General features: G+C 42.0%; 1 pseudogene; it reads right to left on the minus strand.

Moving 5' to 3' along the window:
- Nucleotides 1–19955: 19955 nt before the first annotated feature.
- On the minus strand, nt 19956–21247 carry LOC123366713 (annotated as a pseudogene).
- Nucleotides 21248–22420: the final 1173 nt, after the last annotated feature.

The following is a 22420-nucleotide window of genomic DNA, read 5'->3' on the forward strand; positions in this document are numbered from 1 at the left end:
GATTAACGCCACCTCCTTTCAGCTGGAAACGGCTGACTAATGAAGACCTGTGAATGTTCAACAGCTCCTACATTATGCAGCATGTGGCTAAAAATAGCCAGCATTATAGGTCTGAGCCCAACTTTGTTGGGAGAGATTCATACTCCAGACTCAAAAAGTGATTCATCACTCGGTGGCCATGGCAACAGCCATTACTAATAGAGGCAGTAGGATGTCAGTGGCATGGCAATGTTCAGTGAGTGAGTGCATGATAACCCCATCAGAGTGCACAGCAACAGAACTGACTGTCGTTCCGATAAGCCACATATTTGATTTCCCTTCTCCTCCCCAAATCCGCAGTCATTAATACCTGTCTGCTAAAAAGGAAGAGGCTTCTAAAGTTGGTTAGCTTGGGAAAAGAAAAAAGAAAAAAAAATGTTGCATTTGCAACCAAGGGAGAAAAAAATAGCAGAAGTCTAGGGCTGCCATTAAAGATGACATTGCAAAGACTGGACTTGCGGTCTTTTGTGTTTCTTTATTATTTATAAAGAAGGTCTAAATGTTTTTGTGTTTTTCTTTCCTGCTTGGTTTTAGCCTTAGAAATATTAGGAATATCAAGTGTGTCATTCCATTACTTTATTGGAACACTTTTGGAGTTAAGAAGTTTATTATGAATTCGTGCACTTCAGTAGAAGGGACAGGTACGTTGAATCTTTACCAAAGATGCCCTTTCCCCCAAATGTTCATTAGGCATTTGAGTCAAAAAGTTGCTAACTAAGCCAAACAAAACCCAAAGTGTTTTAGGCAAAAGTGACAAAAATCGCCTCCCCTCCCAATTTCTTAGTTTAGCTCTTTTATGTCATCATTCTGTTAGTTCTGCAATTGTCATAGAATCTTTCCAAGCTGATAGACAAGACCTGAATTTTTGATAGTTTAAAAAATGTTGGAAAAAAAAAAGAAATTAAACTTGCAGGACTTCATTGTAAATAATTTTTAAAGGGAATGGGGAGCACAAGCCCAACATACTTTTGCCCTTTGTGGGTCACTTTAAAAAAGTGAAGATTTGACAACAATTACTATATAGTAGTTTTGGAAGTATCACTCTTTTCCACTCTGTTCTTACAAAAGGTAAAACCTGAGGTATTTCAAACACCATTTGCATTATAAAATGAACAGTCTACATTGTCAAAAGGGACTAGAAATTTTGAGTTTCTCAATTTTTTGGAGTTTATATTCAGACACCCTAAAGGGACAATTTGCAGAAAGTGCTGGGCACCCATCCGTCGAAAATCAGACCCCTTTCAGAACTCTCTAGTTGGGTGTCCAAAAACGACAGCTTCCCAAAAAATTAAACCCATAAAAATACATGAACACTTTTCCATTGCAAGCAATTGTTGAAGTGGCCCACAGACGTGGTAGGTGATTACAAATGGCAAGGAAAGTGGTTTATGCAAATGAAATGGAGCGTGTGCTCCCATGATTACAAATAGGTTGGGTGTAGGTCCATGTGATCGCGAACGTGAGTGGAGGAGATTGACAAAGAAAATTTCTGTTAAGATGTGGCTGACACTATTATCTTGTTCTTGCTTAGCAATCTAAAACTGCTAATCCTTTTTCAAACTAACTAGACCACGTAAGGTAACATGAGAGATTTCTGCATGAGCTGCTATTCTTTATCTTGATCTATGTCTGCAAGTGTTGGATGGTGTGATACCAAGAAAAAACGGAACCAAATGAGAAGGGCTTTATCCTTTACGTTAAACAGAGATGGCCCCAAGCTACAGAATTTGGATCCAGATTTTGAACACTCCAAAGTTTAGGGCTGTTTAGGCCTGGAGTTTTTGTTCAGTCCTTGAGGAACCATAGTGGACATTAGAAAAATCCAGATCTGAGTTTGTATTTCAAGCATTTTCAAGAATTTTGGCATGCTGAGATCTGGGGGTTTGGGTTAGGCCCATCTCTGCTTTAGAAACATGCTCAGGAAAGATGCCTGTTTTCTCCTGCTAGCCTGTTTATAATAAAGTTTAACGTGTTACAGTGACAGCATCAGTTGGAAAATGACTTCCCGTTTCTCAGAATTCATCCTTGGTCATTTCTCCCATTTCCCCCTTTTGGACTGAAAACGAAAGGAGTGGAAGGGAAAGAAAAATAAAAGCAGCCAAATCAGATGTCATATTGTGAAGCAGTCACCCCCCACGGTTTTCAGGGCCCGGCATTTTAATGGTCCCCCTTTCATACAGGGACGGATTTAACAACATTTGTTAAATGATCAGTTGCTTGAAATGAAAAGCCTCTGTCACAAGCAAAGCGAGCAGTGCAAGAAACGATATGCAGTGGGTACTGGACACGTGCAGAATTCAAATAGGCTTCCAGCAGCTCTACCCTACTAAGCTATAATGCAATACAGTTTGTCTATAGACAGCATCCAAGAGAGAAGGGCTCGGCGGCTGTGGAGCCTTCTGGCCACAGAAGGGAAAGACAGAGAGCAGAAATAGTGAGGGAATAAAAGGGGAGATGAGGTATAAAAGCAGGAAAGGTGCAAACTTGTTCCAGTGAAGGGAAGGCTAATGGTGGGGCAGGAGGACATCACTGTTCTAGTGAGGGGGATGAGAGATGGAGGGGTCAGTAATACAGTGAGGGGGATGGGAGCTGGCTTTGGGTGTCACAGGGTGGGAGGGGGAGTTGGGCTGGGTGTCACAGTGAGAGGTGCTGGGAGGAGGTGTGGAAGTGTTACTGGAATAATTTGAATTTTTGTCTCCTGGGTAAAGGCTGATGTTCCTCATAGCTCCGTTCCCGCTCCTGTCCCTACGAGCAGTGACCTGCTGTGACTTTGTTCTGTGGCACATCACTTCCTGGGGCGCTGAGTTAATGTCCATGTGGCTAAGTATCAGGGAGTAGCCGTGTTAGTCTGTATCCACAAAAACAACGAGGAGTCCAGTGGCACCTGAAGAAGTGGGTTTTTTTACCCACGAAGGCTTATGCCCAAATAAATCTGTTAGTCTTCCAGGTGCCACTGGACTCCTCGTTGTTTTTGTCCATGTGGCTGCTGTTTGTGTGGACCTGACACTCCCAGCAGAGGTGAGCAGTGGCATCTCTGCGCTTCCTTCTCTTTTGCAGCTTCCACAGTGGGGCAGCCCCAAACCAGCCAGCTCACAGGTCTCACAACATTCAGTTTCTTCTCGATACCCACCTCCTTTCTTCAGAACAGGGGCCCTGTGGAGGTAGAAATCATGTGTGGCACTACCCCAGCGGATCTCACTCTGCATTTTGACCAATTGCTACAAAAACCAGGGACGGTTTTTTTCCAAATCTTTTTGATCTGCTTTAGCCACAGCCCCTTCTCACCTAACACTGCCTGCAACTCTCCAGCAAAGTTTACACCAGTAGCCTCCAAAGAGACCATGAGAACTTAACCCTTCAGATCACCCCATGTTTTATAACCGTGGGTGTTCTTTCTGCTACAGCCCACACTGGGCCCGCCAATTGCAATTCTGGGCCCCAGGGCAGAACAGTTAATGGGCATGGCCAGGGCTTCCACATGCCGCCCGGCTGCCTTCGCTGCCGCCGGTACCACCCCGCCCGCACCTTGGAGCCCTGCGGCCCTCCCAGGCAATTTAAAAGGGCCCTGGCCATTGCCTTTGCTATTGCAGCAGCGGCGGTAGCCGGGGGGCCCCGGGCTCTTTTAAATTGCCCGGGTGCCTGGGCAATTGTCCCCTTTGCCCCCTGTCGGCGGGCCTGGACCAAACTGTTGTGCAGTGCAGCGGCTCCGTGCCACCCTTGAACCCAGAGGTGGCTGTGTTTTTGTGGCACTGTTTGAATAGAGCCTGTGAAGTGCTTTGAGGCCCTTTAGGCTGCAAAGTGATCTACAAATATAAGACTATTGTTAGTTTGAAACTGTTCTCCATTCAGTTCCTGGGTAAGCTCTATTTTGAAGGCCTTTCTTGCTCCTGCTGCTACCTGAGATCTAAGGAACAGGAATGAACGACAGACATCTCTAGGGGATGGTCTAGAACAGGTATATTTAATCCTTTCTCAGTGCACAGCGGGGTGGACTAGGTGAGGTTTTGCGATCCCTACATTTCTCTGATGTTATGGTCCTAAGTTCTGTTTCTGTATTGCAATGTGAGTTAGCTGCCTGCATGTAAGCCTATGACCACTGACCTTCCCCTCAGGAAAATCACAGGATCCCGGCCCTAATTACTTGCAACAATATGCACATGCTCTGAGCAGTACTCTTGAGCTGCTGCAGCATTAGAGGCTATCATCAGTCTTAAGTCAAGGCAGCTGTGAAGACAGGGAAGTGCATAGGAAATAAGCATGTGGCAGATAAGTGATCTATCACATCGACTTTATTAACCTAAACTTGTCAAAGAAGTTTCCACTGAGAGGAGCGGAGAGAAGGTTTTTGTTATCCAAAGGCGATTTCAGACAGTGAAAGGAAGAGCACTTCTGTATCTAAGCAACTCTGGTTATCCAAGCAACTGCTTCCCCACTGCTACACATTCACATCATTCCCAAATGGAAAATAGCTGAGAATAAAGAGAGGAGGAATGGAACAACAAAGTGAATGGAGAGACTAGAATCAGATTTTCTAAAATGTCTTTCCTATTCAAGGAATACTAGTGTGCTTTGCAAGGCAAAGATACCAGGAATGCAACTGTAGAGCACGAGTGCTCTTTCTTTCTTTCACTCTCTCTGCAGTCTAAAGAGATAAGGGACCTAGCAGTACTACTAGGAGATCTCCTTAAGCTCAAGTAGTACAGGTCTTACAGTATGTCTTCATTGCAGAGTTAATTCAAGTTATCTGTACTCAGATTCCTTCTCTCGAGTGAGCGCTGGTACTACTGTGAAATAATACTTGACCTGCTGTGTTCATACTGGAGCTGTATAAAGACTTCTGGGGATACAGGCACCGGGGTTAATTCAACTTATTCCTTAGCGGATCATGAGATGTTTGGAACAGTCAATGTGCAGAAGGGACTTCAGTTAACAAGCTACCTCAAGCACAGTCTGCTACATAAAAAACAGGAGAAAATAAAAGGAAGGTTCCACAGGAATGTTTTATCCCCTTCCTGCTTTAAAATATGTGAGGTAGGTTAGTGCTTAGGAGCTTTGAAGAAGCAGCACATTTCGAGGTGAAATTTGAAAGACCATGGCTTTCAGTGAAGAGAGAACCAGGCTGCAAAATTCAGATCTGAATCTGGATTTAAGACTTCCTGTGTTTTAGGAGTGGTTGGAATCTGGGGGTTTTCTTTGGTCCCATATAAATCCTGCAAGATTAGAATCTGAGCTGAGTTCAGATTTCAATCCATACCCACCTCTGAGCTTCAGAGATGTTCAGATCTGGGGGGTTGGTTGACGTCCAACTCTTGTTTCCAACATGTTGGGGAACTGCACTATTTTTATGTCAGTCAGGACCTGCCTTTTCCCATTCAGTCATTTGTACTCTAACCCATGATGAGTTTTTTTTCAAACTCACAAGAGCATCCTCGACCAATTCAGTGACTCCCAATTAAATGCAAGGCATCACACGGTATTAGCTCATCACAGCGCAGCACAAAGACTCACCATTAAAACAGCAGGGAAAATTAATCACAAAAGCGGAAGTGCCAGCACTGGATGATATAGCAATGGTTGGGAATCACTGCACTAGATATGTGCACTAGTGCTGAGGAGGGAAAAGTAAGCACCACCTTAAACTAAATTCTGTCTCTCTCCAGCAAAAATATATATTTTAAAAAAATCCAGTCATCTCTGTAACCAAACATGAATCCAAATATTTTTGGAGCTTCTAAATTGTTGCTTCATTTCATGTTTCAGCCACAAAAGGAAATCAAAATGCTAGAGATCAAAAACATTTTTACCAGTCTTGTCTAGATCGGGGAAAAAAGAATGCCCTTAATGGAGATGGAATTTATGACATTCTAACAAGTATTACCATCAGCAGGCATTAACTTCTTTCTGCACTAGAGGCAAAATCATGTCTGACCTCTTGTTCGCTGACTCATAGACTTTAAGGTCAGAAGGGACCATTATGATCATCTAGTCTGACCTCCTGCACAATGCAGGCCACAGAATCTCACCCACTCACTCCTGTAACAAACCCCTAACCTATGTCTGAGTTACTGAAGTCCTCAAATTGTGGTTTGAAGACCTTAAGCTGCAGAGAATCTTCCAGCAAGTGACCCGTACCCCATGCTGCAGAGGAAGGCGAAAAACCTCCAGGGCCTCTGCCAATCTGCCCTGGAGGAAAATTCCTTCCCGACCCCAAATATGGCGATCAGACTTCTTCTCTTAATCTAGACAAGGCCATAGGAAGTCGAGTCCTATTTTTCAGAGCCAGGAGTTTCAGAGGAGCCTCCATTTTTGGATGCCCGTCTGACACCAAAACCAATCTCAGAACCTGTTGAGGCTGCCTCATTGCTCCTTGTAAGCCAGAATTCTACCATCGGGACCAGGCTTCCAGTGACAGGAGATGGTTCTGGTTATTTTTCTGGTTTCCATAGGAAAGCAGAGTTCAATAAGGCAAGTGAAAAGAGAATTTATTGTTTTTTTTAAAAAGGTTGTACAGTGAAAGAGAGAGTAAAGTTCACCAACGGTAAATATAGCAAAACCAAATGAGTTTAGGTCAAATACTGAGGGCAATAAACATATATAGGTGAAATTTTATGAGCTTTTAAAGGGAGCTTTATGATCTTCTAGGGAACAGCAGCATAATTTGAAACCAGCGGTGGAAAAACAATGTAATATCCAATGTAGCATATCTAGAAAACCCTGTTAACCTAACCAACACAAAAATGCAGGCAGGCTAGGTTGCTATGTCTATAGATCTGCTTAGTGCCTCTCCATGATCCTGATCTGATCACCCTCTCTTACCAGTGTACATGGTGCACCTGACATGGAATGACTCTTGCGGCAGCTGAGGGAGTCAAGATCCAGAAACCCAGTGTAATCGCATACTTTACATGCCACTGTCCCAAACACAGAAAGAGAGAGAGGTTCATAAACAGGACTGACCAGAAAAGGGGAAGCTACAGTTCATAAAGGCCCTGCAGTGTATTGCCACTGCCAATGGAATCTCAGCCCCTATCATTGCTTTTCCTGAGGAGGACTGGGGGTTACCTCTCTGCATGCTTGATGAAAACCATTATTATTATTATTATTACATCCTTCTCACCCCAGTGTTGGCACACAAGGCGGAAACTAGTCTCTTCCATCTAACTGTCATTTGCTGCTTCCATTCACTCTATGAGGAAAAACAATATACTAGCTACTTAAAGATCCAGTCCTTGTCTATGAGACACAAGAAGGATGCCCCATAGTCCAGTCCTAACCATTGATGAAGTGGTTGGATAGGGGAAATGGAAATTAGATGCCTATAATCTGCCCTCTCCAAAGTCCGTTATTTCATAAGTAAGTGACATGCCCAGAAGACTGGAGGACTAGTCGTCCTGGAAAAGGCCAGGCACCATGCAGACCGGGGCTCTGCAAACTTCTGTGCATAGCTGTGTCAATTAGCAGGTCAGGATTGAGGCTTGCTCCTGGATACAGATCCCTCCAGGATTCCCATTCAGCTTTGCTGATACCTTGAGTCTTGATCTGTCACATCCCCTGTTTTCAGCAGAGGCCCCCAGTCATGCTGAATTATGAAGGTTTTTTGTCAAATAAGGACTAGGATGAGTTCAACAAATGAGGTTTCCTAAGATGATATTTAAACTCAGGTGACTGACCTAGGAACTATGCCACCAAATCCTGCCTCCCTACAAGCATGCCTGAAGTAAAAGTCCTTGCTAGACAGTTGACAATGTCACACTTTGATCCTCAGTTTGTCCTGCGACCACTTCAGTACATTCAGTCAATACAGCTGCCAGAGGGGTTTGATCCTGAATAACAATCATTACGAAATAGAAAAACTGGACCACATTCAGTTTCTGGTGTGAGCAGGTCTCATTAACTTCCATAGGGTTGCGCTCACTTACAGCAGCAGTTTCCTTGACCAGCAGACAAATGAAGGAGGAGAACGATGTTATGACTTGCCTGTCCTCTTTGTCTAGAACATAAACATTTGGCAGTGAGTTTTCAACCAGAAGACTTCCGCATACAGTTAATTCTATAACCACAATAAGGGCACAACCCTATAGTCTTCCTTATTGACTTCTCATTCAGGCAGCATTCACATTAGGTCAATGGGCATCAACACCAAGCATTGGAGTCAAGATATGGTCCTCCTGAGTAAGGACTTCATGATTTGGCCCACTGAAAATATTCTCACCAAGGTTACTGACAATGCCAAGCAGGGTCATATAGGTCACCATGCAAAATGTCTCCTATGGTGCTAATATTTAAGGCTTGCCTCACTCAATTGCATTTGGGTATTTATATCAAAACTGGTTACTGCTAATGCACCATGTATGTACAGGCAGTTAATGGAGGATCATGTTTAATTATCGCTTACAGAAAAAAATCTCCTGAGAAGTTAGTGTTCATTGCCCAGTGAGCAGCTCTTTCAGACATAAATAGCCTTGGCCCAGTGTCAGAGAAGCCATGGAATTAGTTTAAAAGAGGGGGGAGTGGAAAAAAAATCTACATATCTACTTCATTGTTTGCTGGTGATGATATATTTGGTAGATTCCTGTCCTGTTACAAATTCAGATACTGCTCTGTAAGTGCATAGCTCTGTGGCAAAGTAGTACTCTCAGGGTGGCTTTGATGACAAGCTGGAGAATGATGCTTGGAAAATGTGCATCGGTATATGCTAACAGATGTTTTGTGGCTCTACAAAAGTGTAGGATCAACTTAATGGAGGCCTGCCATATTTCATCCGACGCTTTCTTGGAACAGCATTTTTCCATAGAATCATAACATGTGAAAGTGTTCCTCAGCACGTTTGCTAATGCACATGATCCAAACTAGCTGTAGAATGAAAAAAAAAAAAACTTTCACCTAGATTTACAACTAAACTGCTCAAATGTGGGGTGCTGCTGTTTATGGGGTCATACTCTTTGTTCCTTGTGAATATTCAGAAGGATGTCGAGGATATTGAAAATGTTTGCAAATGAACCAGCACATGACTTACTTCTTATTCACTATTCTTTGCTAACTAGTGACCCTTGGAAGGGCACTCCTCTCCTCGCTCCAAATATAAATAAAGGTATTTATCCAAATAGGGAGCAGAACAATATCATCTTTAGTATATAGCAAATAATTAAAGTGAATGTTTTCCCAACAACCCATAGCCTGAATATTATTTGTCCATGCTATTTAGTGAATATGGCCAGATACGGAATATGTCTGCAGTTAATATGACTGCAATGATGAGAATGGTTCATGAGCCAACGATGAACCCAAAGATCACTGAATACACATACTGAAGCAAAAATTGAATCAGGGCTAAATATGACAGAATACACCACATTTGTGTGGGATTGAGTCATTTTAAGCATACCGTACAGAGTAAGATTTCTTCTTCTAGTCTCACTATTTTGGATTTGATTGATTTTTTTTCTGCAATTCTGTCCTATAATAAAGAATAGAAGGCTGGCAAAGAAAGAAGGGAAAGTCTTGTGGTCAAGACACACATTGGCATTCTGTTCCAGGCCACTTCCGTGGTCTTCCTCTATGATGATGGACCATTATATCCCTATGTCTTAGTTTCCATATCTCAACAAAAGAGGTGAAATTTGAGTGATACTAACCTATTTCACCAGGGCATTTGGAGCCTAAATGAATGATGGGAAAGTGCTTAACACTATGGAACCGTAAATTATTAGCATAAGCAAAAATTGTATATCAGACATTGTTATGTAATAATCAGACTACACACTGGAAAATTAAAGATTGCATATTAGTAAGCCTTAATTACCCTTTTAAGGATGGTACAATCACTGATAAGAAATATGAGTCTAAATGAGCAATTGCCGTCATGCTGTAACTTGTCTGTCTCTCACAATATGTATAAAGGATTATAGTGTTATCTTTCCCCTGTAAAGCAGTAGTTAAGTGGTTACTAATATCTGTTTGGGGTCCTGACTTTCACAACTGCATGACTGTTGTATGACTGTGTTTCCCTGAAATGTTTGCACCATGATACTGGTCAGTTTGGAGCAATTCATAGGACAAAAGGATTGGACTTGATTCAAAGTCCATTGAAGTCAATGGGAATCTTTCTTTTGACTTCAACGGTCTTTGGATCAAGTCCTTAGTATATAGCTATGATAGATATGCAGGAATGAGCAGAAAGTTCTTGTTTAGGCATATGATTTAAAGGGTTAATGGGAAAAGTTTACAGCAAATGCCCAGTATGCTGTTTTCAAAGGCTAAGTATGCAGTCAAATCAAAATCAATTTATCTTAGAACAAGGAAAAACACTGCTCCTCAGTAAGATCTATTTCCAGCCCAAACTTAGCCTTTCTACTCCCAGAAGTTTTAGCTGGAGAGCTGTATTTCCCCCCCAGGTTCTTGTCACTCAAAAATAGATTAACTTTTTCCTTTAAAGTTTAAAATAAAATAAAAGATACCTTTGTCAGACACCAGAAAGTTTTAGTCCAATTGGTGAAAGTTTCAGAAAGCTATGAACAACTGAAAACAGTGGGTTTGAATGGAAACTGTTAAGTAGCCTTAAAACATATCACATCCAGAGTCTTTCTGCAATTATTCTATGTTTTGGCTTTTTTATATTTGATTTATTTTGCACCTCAATCAATACCCTTGAACTATAGATGGGTCCAAACCAAAATGTCATATTCAAACACCCCTAAACTTTGGTAAAGTTCAGATCTGGAAGTGGATCTTAACACTGGCACTGGCTTGTGTTTTCATAATGGATAAAACAAAAACCTGGATCCAAAATCCCCTGAGCCCCAGGAGAGTTTGGATCTGAATCCAGATCTGTACTTTGCCTTTTGAGTAGGACCATTTCTTTCCTGAACTCATGACATGCACAGTGCAATGGAATAAATTAGGAGACAATGTGACATAGAGTACAATAAAAAGAAAAATGCTAATATCAGTAATTATTGCAGAATGTCACTGTGCTATTTAAAGGCTGCTCACTGCATGCCAAAGAGTGCTCTGGGCAGAGTTTTCATTACAAAATCCTGCCAAAGCACTTCCTAAGGGGATAATGATAAATATAGATAGCAGAGAGCCAGTCTCAATCCATTGCAGGGTATAGCAGTAAAGCACATGCCTTAGGGTCCATAAGTCTCATAAACCAGCAGATACTTGGATTGGCTCAACTCCCTGAATTGTTTCTGAATAATTTGGCAGACTCCAATGAAGGATTTTCAGGTAGCCTTGTGATATCATATATAACTCACACTAGGGAATTAGCTACAATCTCACAGCACCAATGCCGCAAGGGTAACCTTTATTTCTAGACCTTGATTAATCAAGATGGACTCTTGTCACATGTCATGGGTCCAATCAATTATTTTAAAATATTCTTTTTATTGTTTATCCACTGTATAACTTGGCTCTTTGCATCTCATCATCACAGGAAAATCAACAGCAAGGAAAATGTTGTAAAAACTCATCCCTTGTAATAATATCCAGCATGATTCCCACCCATTTGCATGGGCATGAGTGCTGGTAGTTTTGTTACTGGTATTCAGGTCACTTCTCAATCCCCATGTTAGTGATCTGGGCCCTGCCCCTGCCATTTTATCTGATAGTGCCAACCCTGTCCTCATACAGAACCCTACGGGCACAGGGGTTCTGTGCCAGCGGCTCAGATTGTAGGTTCAGGGCCTAAGATTATTTTCTTCCCACAGAAAATAGTGCCAGTACTCATAGAGCAAAATGATAAATGTAACGGGGCACCACTGCAGTCATAATCACTTATTTTCATGGCCAGTATCAACCAAATTAGAAATGCTTCCTTGCAGAATGGCGGAAAGAAAGCAGAGGCAGTATAATCCCTGCATTGATGCAGTGGCAGAGGGATAGAAGGGAAACGGATTGTGCCTTCTCTGTTTGGAGACTACTGGAGGCAGGTGCAGTACCTGCCACAGATGAGTGCAGCTCTGAGGGCTGTTGTAACTTGTGCCATTGCTTCATTGTCCCTGATGGGACATTGCCAGGGTGCAGAATCAGTGGGGCATAAGTCTGCCCCTGAAACACATGCTCTTCCACTCTGATCCACCTGCACCATTCTCTGCTCTTCCCCCATCCCAGAATAACCCCCGTGCCTCAGGTTGCTGTGGAGATGGCCCAGAACTGCCTCTGCACCTGACATATAAGCCTTTTCATTTGGGAAAATTCCCAAGGGCTGAGGGGTGGCGGGGAGGGGATTGTGTCTGCTCTAACACCAGCCTACTTGAATACAAAGCATCTCTAGGGCAATGGTAAATCTGGCCCCAAGAGTTTTCATTCACGGTTCTTTATTCTGAAATACTCTTACTTTAAAGTCTGTCAGGTTTGTCTCCAGAGGTTTGTCTCAGTCAAAAAGGGTGTCCAGAACCTGCCTGACCTGAAGGAGAACTTATTGAGAAGTGGAGGGAGAGGACCAAATACTCCTTTCTTATCCTCCCAGCCATCCAGAGAAACCAGAGGCGCTTCCCTTTCTCGGCAGTCCTTGAGCTTTTTACCTATTCAATTCCCTGCCTTGTAAGTGGTTTAATCTCCAGCAAACAAGTGAAACCAGGAATCTGCCCTGCAGATTAGAACACCTAGAGCAGAAATGGGAGGAAGTTCAAGAAAATGCAGACACGTAGAAGAAAGGGGTCATCTCTCCTCCAAGCAAAGAGTGCTAATACTTTAGGAAAGGCAGGTCCCCTTTCTCCTACATTCTTGTGTTTTCTTTTCCCTTCTTCCCACATTACACTGAGCAATGTGGCCTGTAAGGCTCAGTATGAAATAACTCAAGGGCAGGAACAGCAGGCTTCAATCGAGACCCTTCTTTCATCTGCCTCCTCTCCTCTCACTCCTCTCTGTCTCAAGGTAGGTCTACACTTATGGCAGCATTTACAACGGGGGTTCTCAAACTGGGGGTCAGGACCCCTCAGGGGGTCGCAAGGTTATTACATGGGGTGTCGCGAGCTGACAGCCTTCACCTCAAACCCCGCTTTGCCTCCAGCATTTATAATGGTGTTAAATATATTAAAAAGTGTTTTTAATGGATAAGGAGGGGTCACACTCAGAGGCTTGCTGTGTGAAATGGGTCACCAGTACAAAAAGCTGAGAACCCCGATTTACAATATAGATACTGCATGTCCAACTAGCACATCTCTAAACAGCAGTATGGACGGTGAGGGACTGCTTAGACAAGTAGAATAAAGTGACGCCAGAACCTTAGGGTACTTACCTTACGTGGCGCTCTACACACCCAAGTCATGCCTCCCCTGTCTACATTGCTATTTTTAGCAGTATGGTGTCCCATGGCCTCCCCACTGCTGGAGCTTTTCCCTGCCTCAGTTAAAGACTCCAGCAGAGGGAAAAGGCTCTGGCAATGGCGAGGCAGCGAGGAAAGGCTCCAGTCGCTCCCAACGGGAGCCTTTCCCAGCTGCCGGAGCCTTTCACTGCTGCGTGCAGCTACCCACAGCAATGTGGACACAGTCTGCCTATCACTATGGCATGTAGCTAAACATACTCTACATAGTGCTGCAAGGCCTCAGTGAGATGGATTGCTCATCATCTTCATATTTCAGGCCTCTCTCTCATGCATGCATAGTGAGCAAAAAATGGTAGAAAGTCAAAATTTCACATTTTCATGGAAATTTTATGTTTTTTAAATGTATTCCACAAAATACATCATTATTGTGAAAATAATAAAGCCATAATGGCCCTAAATGTTTGAGAAGAAAAATTACCAGTAAGTGTACCGAAGGGAACAATTTTGCATTGGCAGGGCATATGCTGGATGACTCAATAAGTCTTTTGTCTCTCTTACATCTGTGATTTCATAGACCTGGGGGCTGTAGAGGAAAAGATCTGAAGTGTACTAGTTCCACTCATGTAATCTTGGGAACAAAAACCCTGTTCCCTTGACTTTAGAGGGAAGATAGTACCTATAACTTCATATACTCAGTGAGCTATGTACTGTATGGAGTGTGTGTATATTTTTATTATTATTATCTTACTATCAGTGCCCAGAGGCCCTGATCAGGATCATGGTCAATTGTGCTTGGCTCTGTACAAACACACGGGTAGACATGATCCCTGCCTCAAAGAGCTATCTATATAATGTATGAGAGATTACAAATTGCCCATAAACCTGCCTAAGAGCAAGGTATGCAGAATACAGCTGAGTAATCAGTCTGGACAAAAATGCAATAGAGGATTTTTTTTTGATGAGCTGATGACTATTTGCAGCACCTGCAGTGGTTTAAGTATTATGAACAACAAGAAATTCTCAGCTGGGAAAATGTCGACTGTAGCAGTTCTGAGCCTCTCTAATGAATTCTTTGTACCTGCTGAAAGTCTGCCCGGAGAGCTGGATTAGTTGTCTGCTACCTACTTTGTTAAATCATCTGCTTTTCTGAGCTCTCGGAGCTGGAAACAGGAATAACAACATGTTTAGAGGTGTGATCCTTTCTCATGACCTACAAGGATTGTTTCCACCACTCATTCCAGAGGGAGTGCTGCAGGTAGAGGAAATGGAAAAAAACTATCAGGGGAAATAGCTGTGAAAGTTTGGTTTGGACACATTGATTTGAGATAAAAACAATGATAATTTCCACTGCCCTCTCCTTCTGCTCCAAACAGCAAGTGGACCCTTCAATTAAATTCTAAGATATGTCCTTGATATAGTTCTTCCCCTTCATGTGCACAACAAAAGGTAAGTCCCATTCTAGGTACTCTGAGTGAAAAGGGGATCTGGGGTTCCCTGCTTGTCCCCATTCACCAACCCACCCAGCCCCAGGTCTCATTTCTGCCTCCAAAATGCATTGAAGCTCCTTTGTGTTGTGCTTCAAAAGAAGCATCATTGCAGACAACACAACGGATTTCTGGTTATTCTCAGAGGCCTCTGATGCCCATGGCTATGGAGAAACACACTATTCAAATTCTAAGAATGATTATTATTAATTGTTGTTATTCTCTCGTCTTCTCCTCTTTTCTTCATCTTTTCTTCTTTCTTATCCTCTCCTCTCCTCTCTTGTCTAGTAAAACCCACCCAACAAGTCTAGGAGAAGGACCACAAGATGAACGGAGGTTTGTTTAGTCTGGAGAAGAGAAGATTGAGAAGAGACAGATTGACAGTTTTCAAGTACATAAAAGGTTGTTACAATGAGCAGGAAGAAAAATTGTTCTCCTTAACCTCTGAGAATAGGACAACAAGTAATGGGCTTAGATTGCAGCAAGGGAAGTTTAGGTTGGATATTAGGAAAAACTTCCCAACTGTCAGGGTGGTTAAGCACTGGAATAAATTGCCTAGGGAGGAACTGACAGCTCTGCCAACTTGGAGTCTCCGTGTTCCCGTAACTCCTGGACTTCTCCCAGTTGTAGAATCTGTTTTGTGGTATTAAACCTCCACCTTGCCCGCCTCCCCCTAGAGGGCTAAATGGATAATGGGAGGCTCTTGTTCAGCCTTTGTCTATTTTGGGATCTCAAACAGTTCTACTGATAATCACTGCACTAAATGTTTATACTGATAGGAAACTGGCCCATATTGTCTGGAGATAATAACAGCACAATTTGATATTCAGGAAGTGTTGATGATCTCTAAATATAGAAGTAGAGTAATTATTGCTGACACGATTGGTTTGAAAGCAGATAAGAAGAATATCTATTTCTCCATTTATTTGTAGCAGTTTTTGTGGTGGGGAGGGGGGAGAAGCCTTGTTAGGCAAGCATCAGAGCTGCACAATGCAAGGGTTCATAATGAGGGGGTTGTAAATGATGGTGCCTGATACTTTATCGCTGCAAAAAAAGCACAGAAGCCACCGAAAACTATATTCACCACTGCATTGCACCTTGTGCAAAGCGACTTCAAAATGCTTCCAAATCATTCCAGTGTCAATGACTGCACATGGTGCAAGGCAGCAAGGAATCACACCCAATCAGGCCTTATCCTGCAGGATGTTATTGGAGCTACAGGAAAAACAATGTTGACATTAACTGTAAAGGGAGCTACAGAAACCATTGTACAAATCCAAGCCATTGGAGAAGTTGCATAGCCTTGTGCTTCAACACGTAGGTCTGCAACTGGATGAGGACAGCCAGGGTGTACTAAGAACACACTAGACACAGACTGATGCCTTTGAATGCTACCCACCCACAGGGATTGCAGATGGTCCTTCAGTGCTTCTGAAATGCCACACGATGGAGTATTATCCTATCCCTCGCTGCTGTGGGTGGAGTACATACTCACTGTCATATACAGCATCACATGCACACCATGTGTGTCAGTGGAGGGCGTTTGGTGGAGATAGTCTTTCTGACCCTGCATGCAGTCTTAGATCCTTAGAAATCAACTGTCCTACAAAGTTAATTCCACTGAATAACACTGAAATGTTGTTGGCTTGTGGGTTGTTTTTCTTTTTTTTTTAAAGATCCTTCCTTCCTGTAACATAGATGGGATTTTGATGCTCCAAACTTGCATGCGCCACTTATCCCTGCTGCGTGGGTAGTAAACACATCTAAAGCTACAAAGATCAGTTAGAGGGATAAGTGGCTTTATTTCAGAGTGATGAATTCAGCTTCTCTTGGCTTAAATATAAGCTGGTGAGGAAGAATTCAAGTTTTGTTTGATTCCATAGAAACCCACCCCGAAATCTCTCCAGGAGGGCATCAAGTTAAAAGCATTACATCAACCCCCTCATTGGCCTCTCCTACTTTGGGGGTATAACATTGTTGCTGGCTGCTTGTGGTAGTAGAAGGCTTACACCAACTATTCCTTTCAAAGATGTTGCGTACACCACATTCCTCTAGCCTGGTTTGCAGGCTTCAATTGTGACCCATCCTCCACGGGATGGAAGATCTAGCCTGCATTTAGAACAATTTCCCTGACTCTCAGAGGTAACCCACACACCATCTGCTCTTGCCTCATCAGCAGGCCTGCCTTAAGCTTAGCAACCAGGTAAAGTTACAGAGCTCCACCCCCTTAAAGGCACACAATCCTTTTCCATAGAAGTGTTGTCACACATTCAAAATGTGTATTCTTCCTTTGATTATCTTGGACCACTGATTCTTTCCATAGTTGCCATATGCCACACAGCACTTGTGTACCTCAGAAAGTTAACAGGCCCCTTCCACTGTTGACAACAATACAATCTGAATGTATCTGGCCTGCCTGGTGGGTCTTCTATGGTGACTTGAAACTAAACCCTCATCCTGGTTGTGCTCTGGCCTCAGGCAAATAGCTGTTTTGCAGACGGGATCATGGTTAGATTGCACTGTTACATTAAGGATGAGGGTGAGCCCCCATGTATTTTGCAGTCATCTGCTCTGCTGCTGAAATGGAAGTCCTGAAATGTGGTAAGGAGAGTTGTTCTAGGATGTGTCTGTTAAAGATAGAGCTAAGTAGCAGTGGCAGTATCATAAGAGACCCTGTTCTCAGGTTTCCAGCCTGATTCTCCAACTAAGGAGGTTCTAATTTAAGAGGCAGGTTGAGTCTAAAACTGGAGTGGAGCCTGTTTTCCACATACAACCCAAAATGGCAACATCTTGCGAGAACACCTGATACTGGAAGAATACCAACATTTTGGGCTGAAATCCCACAAGAAATTGTAACCATTAAATGAGAACACAAGCCCATGCCTTGGCTCCCAACCCAAATCTCCGTCTTTTACTTAAACCTAAGCCAGATCCTAACACTATTTCCTTGTTCCATCTCTACTCCAGATAGATCAGGATAAACTTTGGCTAAAAATCCAGATGGTTGGATGAGTATCAGAACCCTATCTCTGGAACATCTGCAATACACCCCTCAGAGCATCTCCATACCACCAAACTTCTAGAATTAGAAATCTTTTCAGAAAAACCTACTGCATGAAGAAGACCTGACTATACAACAGGGACAGCTTAGCTGCAGCAAAGGTGTGCAATAGCGTGAGCATAACACAGAAAGCATAATCAGCTATCTCTCTGGTTGTACTAGCTCTCAGTCAATCAGTGATCTTGTAAAATAGCTTATCTAGAAAAACAAACAAAACACCAAAACAGGAGTTAGATGCCATGAACAGTACTTGGGGTTCTAAACCCTTTCATCTGTCTCATGAGTTGATGTGTCTTTCCTCTGAGGGTGTGTGTGTGTGTGTGTCTTTCCTCTTAGGGTTGTGTGTGTGTGTTCCTCTTAGGGTGTGTGCGTGTGTGTGTGTGTCTTTCCTCTTTGGGTGTGTGTGTTTCTGTGTGTTTTGTAAGAAAGCTGCCTATGTTTAGTTGCTCTCTTGACAAAACCTGAATCTATCCCTGTAATCCTTCCTCGTATCTCTATGGCCAGATTGGAGCAGCCTGTGGAAAAAATTCCTGTCTATTTTCAGAAACAGATAAAAGCATTCAGATTACAGAGCACAAATCTCAGCTCGAAACGGCTGGAAAAAGCCACTCAGCACCGCTGTCACTGACCCCACAAACTCTTTCAAGTAATGAATTTCAGTTGCCTCGCCCCCTCCTTGCCTCCTTCTTCCCCTCCCCCATCACCACTCCCGGAACTGCTTGTGCTTCCAACATCTGCAAAATGTCATAATTCTGTCCAGTTGTTTACCTCACAGGGAACTTGGCGGGAGGTGTTATGTAAAAAAGGAGAGTTTTTGGAAATTATTATTGATCCAGCTCTCTTTTTAGGGCCTTCCGTGGGATCTTTGTTTTGAAATTTCCATTTATCTCAAAAGCTCCAAGGAGGAAGTGCTCTTTGCAGTCAGAAGATGACTGGAATCTGCTCTTTCATCTGAATGCATCTCATGCTCATAAAAGACTTTCTGCACTAGTTACAAAGTCAAATGCTCCATTGTCATGAGATCCCATGGCATATGAGCCTTCGGCATCATTTATTAGTTCTTAAGATTGGAGATTCAGTAGAGGAGATTATCCCTGATTTAAATGGATTATGTGTTTTAGGGAACCCCTGCTGCTTGATTATTCCTGTTCCCAATGGGTTAATCAGCTAGTAGCACACAAAATGTTGCACACAATTACGGAGAACTTATATTGCACTAGCTCAGGGCAGCTCTAGACTAGCTTCCAGCAACTAGCGCCCTAGGCGAACCATGCAATCAGACCCCCCACCCCCAAGCCCCAAGGGAAGATCTAGGCTGAGGTTTTTGGTAAACTGGGAACCATTTTGACCTTTTTTTCCTTTTAATGTTTTTTAATTTTTTTTTTTTAAAAAACAGAGGCTTAATTATTCGGTTTGTCCGTCCATCCATCTGTCCAACCAATGTTTCTGAGATCAGATAAAATAGTGACATGAACTTTTCAGAAGAGATTTGTACATGACAGCTAGATGATATTTCAGTCCAATTTCAAATAAAAATGCATTAAAAATGTAAATTATAATTTTTATTATTACAAATCCAAAATCATCCATTACACTATCCCGCTTTAACTGCCATTACCACCACATCCAATATGGAAAGAAATAAGAAAACTCTTCAATGAACTTTAACCTGTATTTACAAAACACGCCGAATAAAAAACACTCTGTGCTCTTAAAACATGACTTTTCTTGCTTTAAGTTTTGAAAATTTAGTCACTAGTTCTTTTAGATCCAGTTTTCCAGCTATTTCATGCTCTATTGACATTGTGGCAAGTCCAACAAGTCTCTCTTGCACCATTGCTGAACACAGATATGTTTTTATCAATTTTAATTTTGAGAAGCTACATTCCCCACTAGCTACAGAAACTAGCAAAGTTAAAAGAATCCATAGAGCTATAAAAATGTTTGGAAAACTGTCTGTGAGTTTATTTTCACAAACAAACTTCAGTACTTCTTCAGGAATGGAATGTTTAAGTCGTCTTGAAAAAGCCTGAAGCTCACTACACAAATCTGTAGCATCAATGTCTTTTGAATTTTCATGAGTCAATGCCAACTCCAGTTTTATACAAAATTCTCTTATCTGTTTTGCTGTTTTCTTTTGCAAGCTGTGGATATCGTATAGAAAACCAAATACTGACTCTAGCTGCTGCAGCTGTTGAAATCTTTCGTCAACTGAGTGAATAGCAGTATCAAGGACTGCAAAATAGAAATTCACTTTGAACTTGTGTTTTGGGTTCTGAAGGGGTGTGTCTCATCCTTCATATGAAAACTGCTGTTTCTTTTGCTGAATGCAAACTCGCTGTGGTTCAAATTCTGTCAGAAAGTCTATTTCTTCAGCAAGCTCGAGAGAATCTACCAGTGTTCTTTCAAACCCTTCATCACTTCTGAATTCCTCCAGAATATTTTTAGTTTGCTGCAGGTTTTGAATAGCAGAATGTATGTTCAAGTTCTTTTCCTGAAGCTGCTTACTGGTGAGGTTAATCTCGAAAAGGATATTATACCACAAAATGAGTGAAGTCACAAATTTGAACTTGGAAAGGCCATTTGCAAGAGCTTCTGCATCTGAACGTGCCGTATTGCCAGATGATCCAGTAAAGGTAGTATCATCAGAAATTTAAATTAGGGCATCATAAATGTTTCCAAGTTCATAGCAAAGAGGCTTCAAAGCATCAATGCAACTGTCCCATCTTGTCTGACTAAGTGGTTTCACAGTTAGAGAATTCACATGGTGAGTCAGAATCTCCCACCAGTATGTTGAACGTGAGAAAAACACATAAACACGTTGCACCAGGTCAAAGAAACTGGTTGCCTCCAAACAGCATCTAGCAGCATCATTGACAACCAAATTCAGAGAATGCGCACTGCAAGGAATGAAAAAGGCCCTAGGATTGATTTCCATCATTCTCCTTTGCACACCATTGTCTTTTCCCTTCATATTACTCCCATTATCATAGCCTTGGCCACGTAAGTTTTCAACACATAATGACATTGTTTCAAGCTCTTGTAGATAGTTCCAGTCATAAATTCTCCAGTCGTCTCCTTCAGTGGTACGAAAGCCAAAAAATGTTCCTTTATGAGCACTTCAACATTATCTTCATCTGCAGACTTTTCCATATCCACAGAACTAATGATCATCATCATTTGTTCAATATGACTCACATCTGGTGTACAGTCCACTATTATTGAAAAGTATTTTGCAGAATGGGCATCTTCTACAATTTTCTTTTTAATGGCATTTGTTAGGATTTGAATCAGTCCATTCTGCATATTTTTTCCTAAGTAACAATCCTGTGTTTCTTGATCAGTTATTTTACATAGATGCTCCTTCATGACTGGATCAAACAAAGCTAAGTATTCAACAAATTTTAAAATGTTTCCATTACCTGGAGTGTATAGTTTTTCTTTTCTACTGCGGCCACAGAATGCTAAATTTTGCCCACCGAGAACTCTCACTGAAGCAATCAGATGCTATAATATTTGTTGCCAATATTCTTCTTTTTCTTTGATCACAAGTAAATTTTCTTCATCGATAGTTTTTCCTTTTTTCAATTGTAATTCAAGTTCTTTCCAATTTTGAAAACATTCCAGATGGTCTGTACTTCTTGCATGTGAAGAGAGAATTGGAGAGATGTTTTTCGAGTCCTTTGAATCATTTTCAGGAAGTGACATACCAACTGCTTGATTTCTAAACAACTTGCAGCAAAAGCAAAACACAGAGTCCTTCGACACTGAATATTGTAACCAGTTTCGATGAATTTCTTCCCCATTAATGAGTTTCCTCTTGTAATGCTGAGCAGATAATTTTCTTTTATTTCCATCCTTAAGGAAGGGAAATTTATGAACTTGTTCAGGTCCACGTTCCATGAGAATTTGCCGCACACTGTCATCAGATCTGGGCCATGAAGCTAGGTCCCCATACTGTAACTTGTTTGTAACTTCCTCATCCTTTCTTCCTTCTACTTCATTTACTTCCATTTCTGCATGTGTCTCTGAAGGTGAATAAATTTTCTCCACTTCCATATCAGTCTGATGCTGTGAGCTGCCTTCGTCTAGAAGTAAGTTTCCATCATCTTGAGTTTCCAAACTGCTTTTTTGTGGATGTGAGCTACTCTCATCTCGAAGTAATATACCTTCATCTTGATGTTCCAAACTGTTTCCATGCGGATGTGAGCTAACCTCCTCTCCAAGTAAAATTCCTTCATCTGGATGCTGTGAACTGCTTCCATCTTTATTTGGATTAAAGAGAAGATATTTCAGGAAGGATCCCTGCTGTTTTGCTTGGTCCTTTTCCTTATCAGCCTTTCATTTATGATACTCAGTTCCTGAGGGTTTTCTTTTTCCTCTTTCTGCCATGGGGCATTTGAATATTGTTATGTATTGTGCTCCCGACTGCAAGCATTATAGTGTTAAGGATGGCTGACACACCCACTACATGGTTGGTGATTTAAAACATATTGCAGCTATCCCAACATGTCTTTTCACTGCTTAAAGGTTCAATGATTAGTCACATACACTCACTTACCTATT

Source organism: Mauremys mutica, chromosome 3 (genome assembly GCF_020497125.1).
Source record: "Mauremys mutica isolate MM-2020 ecotype Southern chromosome 3, ASM2049712v1, whole genome shotgun sequence".
Classification (NCBI taxonomy): domain Eukaryota; kingdom Metazoa; phylum Chordata; order Testudines; family Geoemydidae; genus Mauremys; species Mauremys mutica.